Source organism: Artemia sp. Qi Xiang Cuo, chromosome 16, assembly GCF_049724085.1.
Source record: "Artemia sp. Qi Xiang Cuo chromosome 16, ASM4972408v1, whole genome shotgun sequence".
NCBI lineage: Eukaryota > Metazoa > Arthropoda > Branchiopoda > Anostraca > Artemiidae > Artemia > Artemia sp. Qi Xiang Cuo.
In genome coordinates, this window is record NC_142809.1 from 33,441,579 (window position 1) to 33,457,818 (window position 16,240).

General features: G+C 36.8%; 1 pseudogene; it reads left to right on the forward strand.

The window, feature by feature from the left end:
- Positions 1-11,323: 11,323 nt before the first annotated feature.
- LOC148942813 (uncharacterized) lies at positions 11,324-12,504 on the forward strand (annotated as a pseudogene).
- Positions 12,505-16,240: the final 3,736 nt, after the last annotated feature.

Consider the following 16,240-nt stretch of genomic DNA (forward strand, 5'->3'; position numbering starts at 1 on the left):
CAGTTGAAAGGTCTGGAAATTATATCTTTGAGCTGGACACTCCCCCCACAGTCTTCAAGGCAAGGGTTGTATTTTAAGTCCTGGGGGCATATAAGTTTTTTATAGAAAGCGTTGTCGTAGAAACTTCAAAAACGGCTCATTCGATTGGAAATTTAAATGGATATTGTCCTTTTTAACAGTCGAAAGTGATTGGAAGGCAACTAACACCCCTTTCACGCCCAAAATTTATCCCGACACATCCAATCAAAATTTTGAGATAGCCATTTTGTTCAAAGTAGTTGAAAGGTCCGGAAATTAAATCTCTGAGGATGACCCCTCCCCCACATCCCTCACGGTAAGGGTTGTAAATTATGTCCTGGGGGCATATAAGGTTTTTATTGAAGGCTTTGTCGTAGAAACTTGAAAAAGAGTTCATTTGATTGGAAATTCAAAGGGCTAGTGCCCTTTTTAATAGCCGAAAGTGATTGGAGGACAACTAAGCCCCCTCTCGCCCCGACCTTTTCCCCATACACATCCAATCAAAATTTTTGGATAGCCATGTTATTCAACGTAGTTAAAAGTTTTGGAAATTAGGTCTTTGAGGATGATAACCTCCTAAGAACCCTCGCAAGGATTGTAAGTTATGCCCTAGGGGTATATAAGGCTTTTATAGATAGTGATGTTGTAGAAACTTCAAAAAGGGCTCATTAAATTGGAAATTAGAAGGGCTTGTGCCCTTTTTAATAGTCAAAAATGAATGGACGATAACAAAGACCCCTCTCACACCCACCATTTCCCCAAACACATCCAATCAAAATTTCGAGATAGCCATTGTGTTCGAAGGTGATAAAAAGTCCAGAAATTATGTTTTTGAGGATGACACTCCCCCCAGAGCCTTTAGGGCAAGGGTATGAAGTTATGCCCTGTTGGCATATAAGTTTTTTTTTAATAGAAAGTGTTGTCGTAAAACTTCAAAAAGGGCTCATTCAATTGGAAATCAGAAGGGCTAGTGCCCTTTTTAACATTCGAAAGTGATTTTAGAGCAACTAACCCCCCTCTCACGTCCACCATTTCCCTAAACACATCCTATCAAAATTTTGAAATAGGCATTTTGTACAACGTAGTTCAAGGGTTCGGAAATTATGTCTTTGAGGATTACACTTCCCCCGCAGCCCTCAGAGCAAGGGTTGTAAGTTATACCCTGGGGGCATATAAGGTTTTTATAGAAAGCGCCATCGTATAAACTTCAAAATAAACTTCCGGGAGCATATAAGTTGTTTATAGAAAGCATTGACGTAGAAACTCAAAAAGGGCTCATTCAATTGGAAATTGAAAGTGCTAGTGCCCTTTTTAATAGTCGAAAGTGATTGGAAAGCTTGAAATTTTTATAGTAAAGAGCAATGTGGGTACAATGTATTATTATTAGTTTTTTTTTTAGACCAGAGCACTTCGTATCGAAGTTTTTGTCGTAGATACTTTGAAAAGGGTTCATTCGATTGAAAATATAAAGGGCTTCTGCCCTTTCTAATGGTTGAAAGTGATAGGAAGGCAACTAACACCCCTTCTAAACCCACCATTTCCGTCCCTCTACCACGCCCCACAGCCCTCAGGGCAAGGGTTGTAAGTTATGCCCTGGGGGCATTTAAGATTCTTATAGAAAGTGTTGTCGTAGAAATTTCAAAAAGGGCTAATTCAATTGGAAATTGAAATGGCTAGTGCCCTTTTTAATGGTCTAAAGTGATTGGAGGGAAATTAACCCCCCTCTCTTGTAAACCTTTCCCCCAAACATATCCAATCAAAATTTTGAGACAGCCATTTTGTTCATGTAGTTGGAATTCTGAAAACTAGGTCTTTGAGGATGACAACCCCTCCCCATAGCCCTCAGGGCAAGGGCTGTAAGTTATGCCCTGGGGGCATGTAAGGTTTTTGTAGAAAGTATTGTCGTAGAAACTTCAAAAAGTGCCCTTTTAATAGTCGAAAATGATTGGAGGGCAAATAACACCCTTCCACGCCCACCATTTTTACCAAACACATTCAGTCAAAATTTCGGGATAGCTATTTTTTTCAACGCAGTTGAAAAGTCCGGATATTATATCTTTAAGCTGCACAATCCCCCCACAGTCTTCAGGATAAGGGTTGGAAGTTATGCCCCAGGACATATAAGGCTTTTATAGAAAGCGTTGTTGTAAAAACTTGAAGAAGGGTTCATTCAATTGAAAATTCAAAGGGCTAGTGTCCTTTCTAATAGTTGAAAGTAATTGGAAGGCAACTACCCCCCCCCACCCTCTTACGCCCACCTTTCTCCCAAACATTTTTGGGGGATTTCGTATCGAATTACTTTTTTTTTCCATAACAGGACACTTCGTATCAAAGGAGTTGTCGTAGAAACTTCGAAAAATGCTCATTCGATTGGAAATTAGAATGTCTGAATCAAATGATCTCTATAGTCGGCAGCGATTAGAAGGCAACTACCACCCCTTACACGCCCACCATTTCCCCTAACACATCCAATCAAAATTTTGAGATGGCTATTTTATTCAGCGTAGTTGAAAGTTCTGGAAATTAGATCTTTAAGGATGACAAACTCCCCCCCCCCCCCAGTCCTCAGGGCAAGGGTTGTAAGTTATGCCCTGGGGGCACATAAGGTTTTTATAGAAAGTTTTGTCATAGAAATTTAAAAAATGGCTCGTCCGATTGGAAATTCAAAGGACTAGTGCCCTTTTTAATAGTCGAAAGTGACTGGAGGGAAACTAACCCTTATGCCCACCTTTCCCCCAAACACATCCAATCAAAATTTTGAGATAGCCATTTTGTTCAACGTAGTTGCAAGTTCTGGAAATTAGGTCTTTTAGGATGACAATCCCCCCCTCCCACAGCCCTCATGGCAAGGGGGAGGTTCTATAAGGTTCTTATAGAAAGTGTTGTCATAGAAACTTCAAAAAGGGCTCATTCCATTGGAAATTGAAATGGCTAGTGCCCTTTTTAATTGTCGAAAGGGATAGGAGGGCAACTAACCCCCCTCTCGCGCCGATTTTTTCCCCAAGCACATTCAATCAAAATTTTTGGCTAGTCACTTTATTCAATGTAGTTAAAAGTTCTAGAAATTAGATCTTTGAGAATGATAACCTCCTCAGAGCCCTCGGGGCAAGAGTTGTAAGTTATGCCCTGGGGGCATATAAGGTTTTTATAGATTTTAATGTTGTAGAAACTTCAAAAAGGGTTCATTGGATTGGAAATTAGAAAGGCTTGTTCCCTTTTTAGTAGTCGAAAGTGATTGGAGGATAACTAACCCCCCTCTCACACCCATAATTTCCCCAAACACATCCTATCAAAATTTTGAGATAGCCATTTGCTCGAAGTTGTTAAAAAGTCCGGAAATTATGTTTTTGAGCAGGACACTCCCCCACACAGCACTTAGGGCAAAGGTTGGAAGTTATGCCCTGTTGGAACATAAGGTTTTTTTTAATAGAAAGTGTTGTCGTTAGAAACTTCAAAAAGGGCTCATTTGATGGGAAAGCAAAAAGGCTAGTGCCCTTTTTAATAGTCAAAATTGATTTTAGGGCAAGTAACCCCCCTCTCACGCACGCCATTTCCCAAAACACATCCAATCAAAATTTTGAAATAGCCATTTTGTTCAACGTAGTTGAAAATTATGTCTTTGAGGATGACACTCCCCCACAGCCCTCAGGGCAAGGGTTGTAAGTTTTCCCCTGGGGCATATAAGATTTTATAGAAAGCGCCGTCGTAGAAGCTTCAAAAAGGGCTCATTCAGTGGGAAGTTCAAAGGGCTAGTGCCCTTTTTAATCGTCGAAAGGGATTGGAGGGCAAATAACTCCCCTCTCAGTGCCACCATTTCCCCAAATACATCCAATCAAAATGTTGAGATAGCCGATTTTTCAACGTAGTTGAAAGTTCTGGAAATTAGGTCTTCCAGGATGATAACCCCCTCATAGTCCTCAGGGTAAGGATCGTAACTTATACCCTGGAGGATGATAGCCTTCTCAGAACCCTCAGGGCAACGATTGAAAGTTATGCCCTGGGGATATATAAGGTTTTTTTATAGATAGTGATGCTGTAGAAATTTCAAAAAGGACTCATTCGATTGGAAATTAGAAGGGCTTGTGCCCTTTTTAATAGTCGGAAGTGATGGGAGGATTACTAACACCCATTTCACACCCACCATTTCCCCAAACCCATCCAATCAAAAATTTTAAGATAGGCGTTTTGTTTAAAGTAGTTGAATAGTCCTGAAATTATGTCTTAGGGATTACACTCCCCCCACAGCCCTCAGGGCAAGGTTTGGAAGTTATGGCCTGTTGACTATAAGTTTTTTCTTATATAAAGCGTTGTCGTAAAAACGTCAAAAAGGGCTCATTCGATTGGAAATTGAAAGGGCTAGTGCCCTTTTTAATAATGGAAAATGATTTTAGGGCAAGTAACCCCCCTCTCACGCCTAACATTCTCCCAAACACATCCAATCAGAATTTATAGATTGCCATTCTGTTCAACGTAGTTGAAAGGTCCGGAAATTACGTCTTTGAGGATGACACTCCTCCCACAGCTCTCAGGGAAAGGGTTGTCAATTTGCCCTGGGGGTATATAAGTTTTTTTAGAAAGCATCGTCGTAGAAACTTTAAAAGGGCTATTTAAGTTGGAAATTAAAAGGGCTAGTGCCCTTTTTAATAGTCGAAAGTGATTGGAGGGCAACTAACCCCCTCTCACGCCAACCATTTCCCCAAACACATCCAGTCAAAATGTTGAGATAGCCATTTTTTTCAACGTAGTTGAAAGTTCTGGCAATTAGGTCTTTCAGGATGATAAACCCCTCATAGCCCTCAGGGCAGGGGTTGTAACTTATGCCCTGGGGGTATGTAAGGTTTTTTATAGAAAGTGCTGTCTTAGAAACTTCAAAAAGGGCTTATTTGAAATTGAAAGGGCTAGTGCTCTTTTTGATAGTCAGCAGTGATTGGAGGGCAACTAACCCCCCTCTCACGCCCACCATTTCCCCAAAGACATCCAATCAAAATTTTGAGATAGAAAATTTGTTCAACGTACTTGAAAGTTCTGTAAACTAGGTCTTTGAGGATGACAACCCCCCCGTCCCACCCCTTAAGGCAAGGATTGCAAGCTATGCCCTGGGAGCATATAAGGTTTTTATAGAAAGTGTTGTCGTAGAAACTTCTAAAGGGCTGATTCGATTGGAAATTGAAAGTTCTAGTGCCTCTTTTAATAGTTGGAAGTGATTGGAGAGCACCTAATGCCCCTGTCACGCTCACAATTTTCCCAAACACATTCAATCAAATTTTGAGATAGTCATTTTGTTCAACGTAGTTGAAAGTTCTGAAAATTAAGTCTTTGAGGATAACAGCCCCTTCACAGCCCTCAGGGCAAGGGGGGCATATAAGGTGTTTTTAGAAAGCATTGACGTAGAAACTCAAAAAGGGTTCATTTGAAATTGAAAGGGCTAGTGCCCTTTTTAATAGTCCAAAGTGATTGGAAGGTTTTACAGTTTATAGTAAAGAGCAATGTGGGTACAATATATTGTTTTATCTTTTATGTTTTGACCAAGGCAGTTCGTGTCGAAGGAGTTGTCATAAAAACTTGGAAAAGGGCTCATTCGATTGAAAATAGAAAGGGCTAGAACCCTTTTTAATAGTATAAAGTGATCGGAAGGCAAGTAATCCCCCTCCCACCAGTGGTGGATCCAGGGGAGGAAGAGAATTTTTCCAGGAAGAGAATTGTGAGATCGAAACTGGATTTCTTTTCATAGACTGAACAATGGCACAACTACCAATTAAGGATTCCCAACCTTGAATCACTTCATCTTTACGTCTATTCAATGCAGAAAATGTCGATTTGAGTGTAAAACATGGATACTCTGAACAATTTTATCCATAACAACGGCTCTCCAATAATATCAACTTTCAAATTGATTCCAATGAAAACTAATTTATGGACAATGCCTTCGACATTTTCAGATTTACAAATGATAATCCAGAAATCTGACAATACATTGCCAGTTCGGGCTGATGGAATATCCTATGGAAATCCTATCCTATGTCTAAATAAATGGCACTTTAGTGAGCTCAACAATCTCTCTAATTATACAAGCTATATGCAGTTCATGTTGATGACACCCAAGTCATACAAGAAATTGAGAGGCACCTCCAATGGATATGAATATATTACTGATACTAGTAGTACAGATATACTTAAAATGCTACAACTAGTGAATTACATCTAGTTGGAAAAGTATATCATGAAATATTTAATATACCCCAATGGCTAACACCCAATACTAAAGTGGATATAAAATTTATGCTTGCTCCGTCCAATTTCCTTTTACGAAAAAAACTTCCTGCCAATCCTGATGTAACTCTCTCCATCACTTCGGCAATACTACATCTACAAAAGTAGCAGATTATTAGTTCTGTTTGTTTAGCAGTGGAAACTGAGAGCCAGTGGAAATAATATTAAACTACTTTTTCCTCATACAATCACCAATCAACGTCATTTTGCCAAAGGCTCACGTACCTTCACCGATTCATCCTTTATCACTGGCGAAATTCCGTCAAAATTAGGATTGGCATTTGTACAAAGCGCTAGTGCAATAGGGTTCGTGGACTGGCTGCCCACATAAATTTGAACTGTTTGGGCTTTCATCTCTTGTCTGCTAAGTAAATGGAATCCCATTCTACAATCTACAATCTATCTTTTGATAAATCCTATAGGACATTGTATTAATTGACGATGCAAACCTTAGATCATGATTCACAACTATTTTAACATGATATAACCGAAGAAATGTTCGCTAAGACACATGGTGTCATTGTACTAGACCTGTCTGGCACCCAGGATATGAGTATAGTACGAACGGGGAGTATGCATTTAGAGTGTACATTTGCCGACCCATTACCTGAGAGTATTACACTGATCTCATTAAATAAATTTGAAACCTATTGGGAAATCACTCCCGAAGGCAATGTTCTACTAGAGCTTGCACCATGAAAACTAGTCAAATAATCAATGTATTTAATATGGACCCCTAAATGTCCAAATATAGAACCTATTGTCTACCCTCAGACTTCCTTGGAAAAATTCAAAGTGCCAACAAAACTTAATCATTGTCAATAGCAGTCCTTCGACTGTGAATACTGGCCATTGGTTTTGCATCTTTCAAACAATGAAGACGATTTTATTTTTTGATCCTCTTGGTCTACTCTATAAATTCTGCACTCCACACATCAGCAACTATATTGAGAGCAGTGGGAAAACTATTATTAAAAATAAAAAAAGAGTGCAGGATCTGACGACAAAAAGGTGTTGTTTCCATGCGCTACTATACTTCGTGGACAATCCACGTCTGAACGACTTTATGGTAGAAAATATCCTCTCAGGCCTGTGTAATATTGATTTTAGTGCCCGACGAGTAAAGTGCTTAAAAAATGTATGTGAATTTGTTTATTAATTAAGAAAAAATGTATATATACAACAATGTCTTTATTCTACACTTTAAATTTCTTCTTCTTTGGTGTATAGGCAAGTGTCGATAACCACTAATACTGGTAGATCACTTGAATTGACTGTATATTGATCTATCTCTTTGCATAGTCAATGATACTATTTGCACTAATATTTTGAAATTCACGTCTTTCAATTTGTCTATTTGAAGCAATATCACTTACAGTGTTTTCAAATGGTGAATCACATTTTGTAACTGCCAAATAAAAATCACTAGGTTTATAGTCACAAAAGGCAGTGTTGTCACAACGATGACGTAGAAACTAAACTGTCTTGTTACCCCAACAGTTGAATCGTAGACTAGATTCTTCCTCCCAAAATAATTTAAAACGACAATGATACCTATCCTCGTAGAAATAAACCTAAAATCACGTTTGGGGTTCATTCCAGTCATACTGGGATGTGTATTATCCCACTGATCACCTTTGTCATTGTGGCAATCGGAGTATAGTTGCCCTCTAGGGTGAGAGTCACAAACCTCTTCAAGACATGAATTACAGCCTTTAATTTTGTACTGCATATCTTCCATGCAATTTACATGGATTGCATAATTTGCATTTTTCATTATATTCATCAATAATTGTACAAATCTCACATGATGACCAACTGCCAAGAGTGTATAAACATAGTGGAAATGTATAGAACATTTTTTTGGTTTCCGATGTCAACTCTCTCACAGCTAAAAAGAAACTTATCCTCGTTCGAGGGTTGCCAGAAAGTCAAACAAAAACAAGCCCGAGCCTTTGAAAAACAAGCCAAAATGCGCCCGAGTCCTTAAAAACCAAGACTGCCATAATGGTCAGATCATAAAGTTCTAAAATTCCCCAAATTTGTGTGTTTCACAACAATTTTCCGTGCTAAAGTAAAAAAAAAATTTGCGCGTGTCATGGCTTGCGCCGCGACACGCGCATGACCCGATAAGTGTAGTTGGATTAGTTCTAGATTAGTTTTTTGTCCGGTTATTTCAAACTTAGCACCTATCGAAACAAACACGGCAAAAAGGTTGTCCTGGTTAAATAAAACTTTGCACAAATCTCTCAAAACAAAACGGAAAAATGCGGTCCAAACGTTTTGTTAATTCCTTAACCTTTTTCAAAATCCTCATCATTTCGTCAATCACAAAATTAAAAAATTGTATTACAAAAGTGCTACAAATTGAAGCATGTGCTTCAGTGCTACACATTATGAAATAGTGCTAAAATAGTTCTTTTGTGCTAAAGTCAGAAAAAGTTTTGCCCCTAATCTAATTTTACTTTTACTTTGGTTGCTTACCCTTTTTTTAACCTCCTCCGTTTTTACAGAAGAACATGGATTTATGGGAACCGCCAAAATTCTGTTTTTAGCTGCAGCTTTTTGCATCATAATTGTTAAACAGCAGTGAACTCTTTACTAACTTTCAGAATTTAATATGATTTATTCCATTGAATACGCTAGTAACAACCACAAGCTGAAGACATACAATATCTTTGGTTTATTATCACATAAAAATTTTTGGTACATGTTATTTGGTACAGTTACAACACAATATTTAAAGATAACTTTATGATTAAGGTCAGACCTAAAAAAACAAACGTGAGAACGGGGTTGATACAAAAGCCTTCGTAATCCCAAGATGAAATAAAATGTACAGATAAAAAACAAAAACAAAAAAGAAAGGCACTTACATCCATGAGGCGCTAAGAGATTTAAGACTCAAAGGAGGCTAGGATATTATCCAGATCGACTAGATCGATAATTTGGTTAAGGCTTATTGTGTTCAGCCCATTTATAATCTAACTCCTGAGCCTCGTCTTCAGGCACAGGGTTCAAACACGGGTTGCTGTCGAGTTCTACATCAAGCGTTTTTAGGGTTTCAGGTTCAGCAGGATTCTGCTTCTAAGCGTTTTCAGCTGCCGGGTTATCCCCGTGTTTGAACCCGGGTTCCTTGAATCTGGAACCCGTAGAAATATCAGGTTCACCCTTCGTTCCCACATGCTGCGGATTGCGGCAAAACGAAATGCGATATCCGCATTCTCTTTGCGGAAAAATCGCAGATAATTTTCCGGAAAAACGCATTTTGAATGCGGAAAAATCGCATGCGGAATAAGTCCAAGCTAGAACCAGTCATTATTTTATATTCTTCTTAGAATGATTCTATCTCCAACTGCAGCTGCTGCTGCCTTGGTTTTGCTTCGCAGAAGGAGAAAAAGGGTAACATATTTCACTATTATGATTAATTTTCTCCCAAGAACTGTATGCCTATAAGACAACAGTCTATCTTGCATATAGGCCTTCTGAAATCCAGATGTCTAGGTCCTTCCCCTCCCTTTTTAGAAATTGTTTTGTGAATAACATAGACCGTAGTGCTTAGACGAAACCAAAAACGGAAAGACTAAGTCTTCCTTATATGGATGACAGTGCATCCCCAACCAGTAATTCTTTTTATTTTATAGTAATTATTTTTTAATGTATAGCAATAACTACTGCAGTTATGGCTTATTAGGCAGTTTTTTCAATTGAAAGTGAGGAGCAACATTAAATCTTAAAACGGAATTCTTCTTAGAATAATTCTATATCCAACTGCTGCTGCCGTTGTTTTGCTTCGTAGAATCAGACGAAAGGCAAAATATGTCACTCTTATGGTTAACTTTCTCCCAAGAACTGTCGATGCCTTTAAAACAACAGTCTATGTTGCGTATAGACCTTTTGAAATCCAGGTCTCTGGGTCTTTCCCCTCCCGTTTTATAATTTTTTTTGTGAATGTCATAGATCGTAGTGCTCAGACGAATCCAAAAACGGAAAGACTAAGTTTTCCTTATATGGATGACAGTGCATCCCCAAGTAGTAATTCTTTTTAATTTATAGTAATTATTTTTTAATGTATAGCAACAAATATTGCAGCTATGGTTTATTATGCAAAATTACCAAATGGTTTTCAACCATTATTGTATATAGAATTACATTTAAAAAAAACAAGTTTTTCCAACTGAAAGTAAACAGCAACATAAAATTTGAAAACGAACAGAAATTACTATGCATATGAGGTGGGTCGCACATTAAAAAGAAAAACATAGAAAGATTAAATTTTCTGTGTATGGATCACAGTGCACCCACAATTAGCAATTCTCTTTGTTCTTAGGATTTCTGCTTTGATATATGACAACAAATATTACAGTGAAATGGTAAAAGTATGTACACAAAATCATTAAACAAAACAAACCAAAAAAGAGCCATTATTTTTCACCCTTATTGTATTTAAAATTAAATATAAAAAGGATTTTTTTCTACTGAAAGTAAGAAGCAACATTAAATCTTAAAACAAAAAGGATTATTGAGGAGGGCAACCCCCTTCTGTTCAGGAGCGGCTTCCAGCCCTCTCACATGATTCGATTTTTGTGATAAAGTTTGACCTTTTGTTCCAATCACTTAAAAATGACTCCTGAAATACTTCGCTGCTTCCTTACAATTCGTTACCATGAATTGTTTGATAAAATAAATAATCATCAAAAAGCTAGGACAGAATAGTTCCCGTCACAGAAGATACAGTAACTGCAATTTTAGACGAGAAAAAAACAAAATGGAAATTTGTTTATATCAGGCGGTTATTTCTGATTAGAATGATGTACTGGGTAGCACCTGCGCCCCAATGACCCTTAAACATTTGGACTATTTATTATCAAAGATTTAATTCACCCCCCCCCTTTTTTTAGCTAAGAGAGTAAAAGCCAGAACGTCAATGGTGGGTGAAACCTGTCATTCAGAAAACAGAGAATTCTGGTGAATATATTATTCTTATTGAAAATGTAAGACACTGGATTCTCAGTGGTATTTTGATTATATGCGAATGACGCCAAATCAGTTTCAATATGTATTCCAGCTTGTTAAAGATAAAATATCAAAAAAGGGCACAAGATGGAGAAGAAGTATTGGTGGAGAGGAAAGATTGGCTCTTACACTTAGGTATTTAGCCACTGGAGATAGCAAACGTTCGTTATCTTTTCAGTATTTTATTGGTAGGTCGACTGTAACTAAAATAATAGCTGAAACTGTTAAAGCTATATGGGAAACCTTGCAACCCATTGTGATGAAGGTTCCTACTATTGAAGACTTTGAAAAAATTTCAAGAGCTTTTGAAGAAAGGTGGAACTTTCCGAACTGCATGGGTTCCATAGATGGAAAACATATAAGAATTAAATGTCCAACAAACTCAGGCTCAGTGATCTATAACTATAAAGTTTCTTCAGCATTGTTCTTCTAGCTGTTTCTGATGCAACATACAAGTTCATAGTTGTGGATATCGGTGCAGAAGGAAGTGCTAGTGATTCTGGGGTGTTTTCAAACAGTTCTTTTGGAAAAAGCATTCTAGAAAGTACAATAGAACTACACCCACAAAAAGTCATTGGAACCCATAGTTTACCACCTGTATTTGTTGGGGATCAGGCTTTTCCATTAAGAAAAAATTTAATGAGACCTTCCCAGGAAATGAACATCATTTATCACGCTCTAAGAGAATTTTTAATTACAGATTATCAAGGGCTAGAATGAGCGTTGAAAATGCATTTGGAGTGTTAGCTGCTCGCTGGAGGATATTTTACAGGCCAATAGATAGTAAATTAGAGACGGTTAAGAACATAACCATGGCATGTGTATGCCTTCATAACTATCTAGTAGCCGAGAGCTCCGATTACTGTAATTCAAGCCTTACTGACACAATTCGAGGAAACGGAGAAATTATACCTGGTCAGTGGAGGGTATCAGAGCCTTCATTTTGGAGCAGCCATTTGAACCAGCAAGGGTCCAGTAATCACACGCTCTTGGCCAATGAGACTTGAATAAAATTTCAAGAATATTTCAATTCTCATGATGAACAGCTATCTTGGCAAAGTGAACATCTATTTGGAAGTTCAAGATAAGCAAAGCTTAAGAGAAATAACAGTACTTATAACCATATTTTCATCATTTTGTTAAAAATTAAACAGACATTTACTGTCCTTGGTCTTCTCTGAGAAAAGTTTTCCCAGTGAATGTTCTACGGACTGTCCCTTTCTTCAAACAAGAAAAGAAAATTTAAAACTTGTCTCTATATTAAATCATAGGAAAAAAAACTTTTTTTTTTAAATCAGGTCTGCACCTCATCCGTGGTTGCCAAGTCAAATGGCACCTGCTTAATTTTTAATTTGGCCAGGGAGTTTTTTTTTCTGTCGAGGTGCTTCAACTCATTACAGACATACACTCCAAACGCATAATCCAGATTTTGGGTGTCCTTTGTTTATTCCAACAGTATTTTTTCTAATGGATCCTCTAAAACCTCCATTTTTTTCTTCTTATAACTTGGTCTCTTTGGTTCCATATTTGATGATGATGAAGAACTTGAACCACTGTGACAAAAGATTGCTTCAATTAATTATAGTGAGGTAATTTGTACAGGTCAATGAAAAAAAAACAATCATGATTATCATCATTAAAAAACCTCAAGAGCAGAAAATAATTCGAAGTTATCTGAAAGGTTGGGGTAGATTAAATTTTTTAAATTACTGAACTTAAACAAATTAAAGTTATTAAGACTTTAAGGAAGAAATATAACTATATATATATATTAAACTGTCTTGTATTTAAATTTGGTTATTCTGTTAATTACAATACATTAAACATAATTATGTTGTCTGTAATTTCTGCCGTAATTGGATGGCGGCGAGAGAAAAATGTTAATGAGAAAAAAATTTGGAGCATTCAAAAGAGGCGGAGGGTTATTTATGCAAGTAGCTTTTATTTTACTCTTTAGCGTCTATTCACACGAGGCTTTTGCACGCTTGTAGTTGCAATTACATCTATGTCTTGTAACAAAATCTGTAGCTGTGTTTTCAAAATCAGTTACCAATTACCTTTAACCTGTGACCTTTTGCCATTAGTATCCTGGTTTCTGCTTTATTTTTTTCTGTTTTTGGTTGTTCTGTTTTTGGCAGCAGAACATTAATTCTAATTCTGTTTATTTTGCGGTTATTCTGTTAATTATAATTCATTAAACATAATTCTGTTGTGTGTAATTTCTGTTGTTGGTTTGTTATAATTGAATAGCAGCAAGAGAAGAAATGTGAATCAGAAAAAATTAGAACATTCATAAGAGGGGGAGGGTTATTTAAGCAAGTAGCTTTTATTTTACTCTTTAGCGTCTATTCACACAAGGCTTTTGCACGCTTGCAGTTGCAATTACATCTGTGTCTTGTAACAAAATCTGTATCTGTGTTTTAAAAATCAGTTACCAATTACCTTTAACCTGTGACCTTTTGCCATTAGTATCCTGGTTTCTGCTTTATTTTTTTTTTTCTGTTTTTGGTTGTTCTGTTGTTGGCAGCAGAACATTAATTCTAATTCTGTTTACTCTGTGGTTATTCTGTTAATTATAATTCATTAAACATAATTCTGTTGTGTGTAATTTCTGTTGTTGGTTTCTGTTATAATTGAATAGCAGCAAGAGAAGAAATATGAATCATAAAAAATTAGAACAGTCATAATAGGGGGAGGGATATTTAAGCAAGTAGGTTTTATTTAAATTATTTAATCAAGTAGCTTTTAATCTTTGGCTATTATGTTAATTATAATTAATTAAACATGATTATGTCGTGTGTAATTTCTTTTTGTGGTTTCTGTTATAATTTAATAGCAGCAAGAGAAGAAATATGAATCAGACAAAAATAGAACACTCACAAGAAAGGGAGGGTGATTTAATCAAGTATCTTTTATTTTACTCTTGAGCGTCTATTCACAAAGGGCTTTTCCATGCTTGCAGTCACAATTACAGCAATGTCCTGTAGAAAACTCTGTAGCTATATTGTAAAAATCAGTTGCCAATTACCTTTAACCTGTGACCTTTTGCTATTGGTATCCTGGTTTCTTTTTTTTTTTTTTGGAGTTGCATGTGGTTAGTCACCAGTAACCAGCATACTATAAAGAGGCTTTAAATTTTAATGGCAGCTAAAATGATTTACTGATGGCTAGTGACTGGCAAAAAGATTTTCAGTTGCATATAAAACAAAACTTTGTTTATTACTTAAATTCTTTCTTTATTCGTTTAAGCTATATCAATGTTGTTGTTTTTTTTTTTTAATTTAGGAAATGTATTTGCATATCTTTAAAACCTTATAAATTGGGATTGGGCAAAGTTGTGAAGCTGAAAGCAATTTTGCTGTACTTCATCTGTGGAAGATCTAATTTGCAAGGTTTCTCTTTTATAACATACAGATTTTTAAAGGTCATCAAAGGTCAAGATCCTCTAGAGGGAGAAGGAGTGGAGGTAGGTACTTCAAGATACTTTCCCAGGACATACTTTGGTAAATTTTACCAAATCATATTATTGACTTATGAATAAAGTGAATATACCACTTGTTGTCTTTTTTTATGCTTTTTCAAAATATAATAATCATTTTTGTCAGAAATAAATTTTACCTCCACCTTTATATATACCAATTCAGGTATATATTTGAAAAGTAGGGGGGTCGGGTCAAATTTTATTTCTGATGTAAATGTGAGGTAAGTTTAAACTTTACCCCACCCCCCTAATGTGCAAATATATACCCTGAATAAAAAAACATAAAAAAAAGGATCAAGTGGTATATTCACTTTATTCATAAATAAATAATATGATTTGGTAAAAATTTACCAATACTTTAGCCTATAGACTCATCTCTGAAAGATTCATTTTCCTAATCTAACCCATTTCCAAGATAGCCAAAAGTAGCTAAAGTATAATTTTACCACAATATTGAATAAATAACTAAAGAAAAAGAAATGAAAACATCTAGGCTGTGTGCCAAAAGATGGCATAGGCTAAGCATTTTTCTAAAAAGTATAAAAATGATGTCCTTTTACTAGTTGATTGGTAGTCTATCATCCATCCATCCTTGGGGAGAACTAAGGTAGATAGGCATGGAATAAGGGTAATTCAAATGGTCTTTGAGCTCTAGCCATGAGTAACTGCACAGATACTGTCCAGTAGGACCAGGATATATTGTAGGCTATATCCTGCTTCTACTGGCAGGGACTGCACCCTCCACTGAAAGTGTAGCTAGCCTTATCTCCATCTCTAGAAAAGAAGGGAGCAAATAAACCAAAAAGTAAAAATATCAAATAAATAGTTAAAGCAATGAAAATGTCCAAGCTGTGTTTACTGTTTAGCCTACCTGATAGTCCAGTCTCCCTGGAAACTTGGTCCCACGCCTTGACCAGCAGAATCTTGTTATGGTGGTCTTTGTGGCTTTTATTGAAGACCAATTCTTGAAACCAAATTGCTATTATCAATTTTTCAACAGTTTCCATTTTAAAAATATCAATTATTCTTGAAGTTGCTAATCTACATGCGAGGGCCCGCAAGTATTTAAAAATCGCAACGCATGCGGATTTGCGTTTTTCCGCAATACCGCAACAAAAAAATCTTTGCTAAATCCGCAAATCCGCAACGATTTTCCGCACTCCGCAGCAAGTGGGAACGAAGGCCGCGTTTTCAGGCTCAGCGGGTTTGAACACGGGTTGTTCTCGTGAAGTGCATCACGCGTTTTCACAAAGCGGGTTCTAGAGGAAAACACGGGGTTGAAACTTCGCAGCTGAAAACGCTTGATGCTGAGGAATAGAGCGGAGATTTTGAAAATGAAACTGCATGGCTACAAGGAACATTTTCGTGGCAACGTTGCATTCATCCTGTGAACACGTGCTTTTGGATTCTTTTGAGATTTTTGGTGATTTTAATGGTTAAGAAGACTGTAAACTG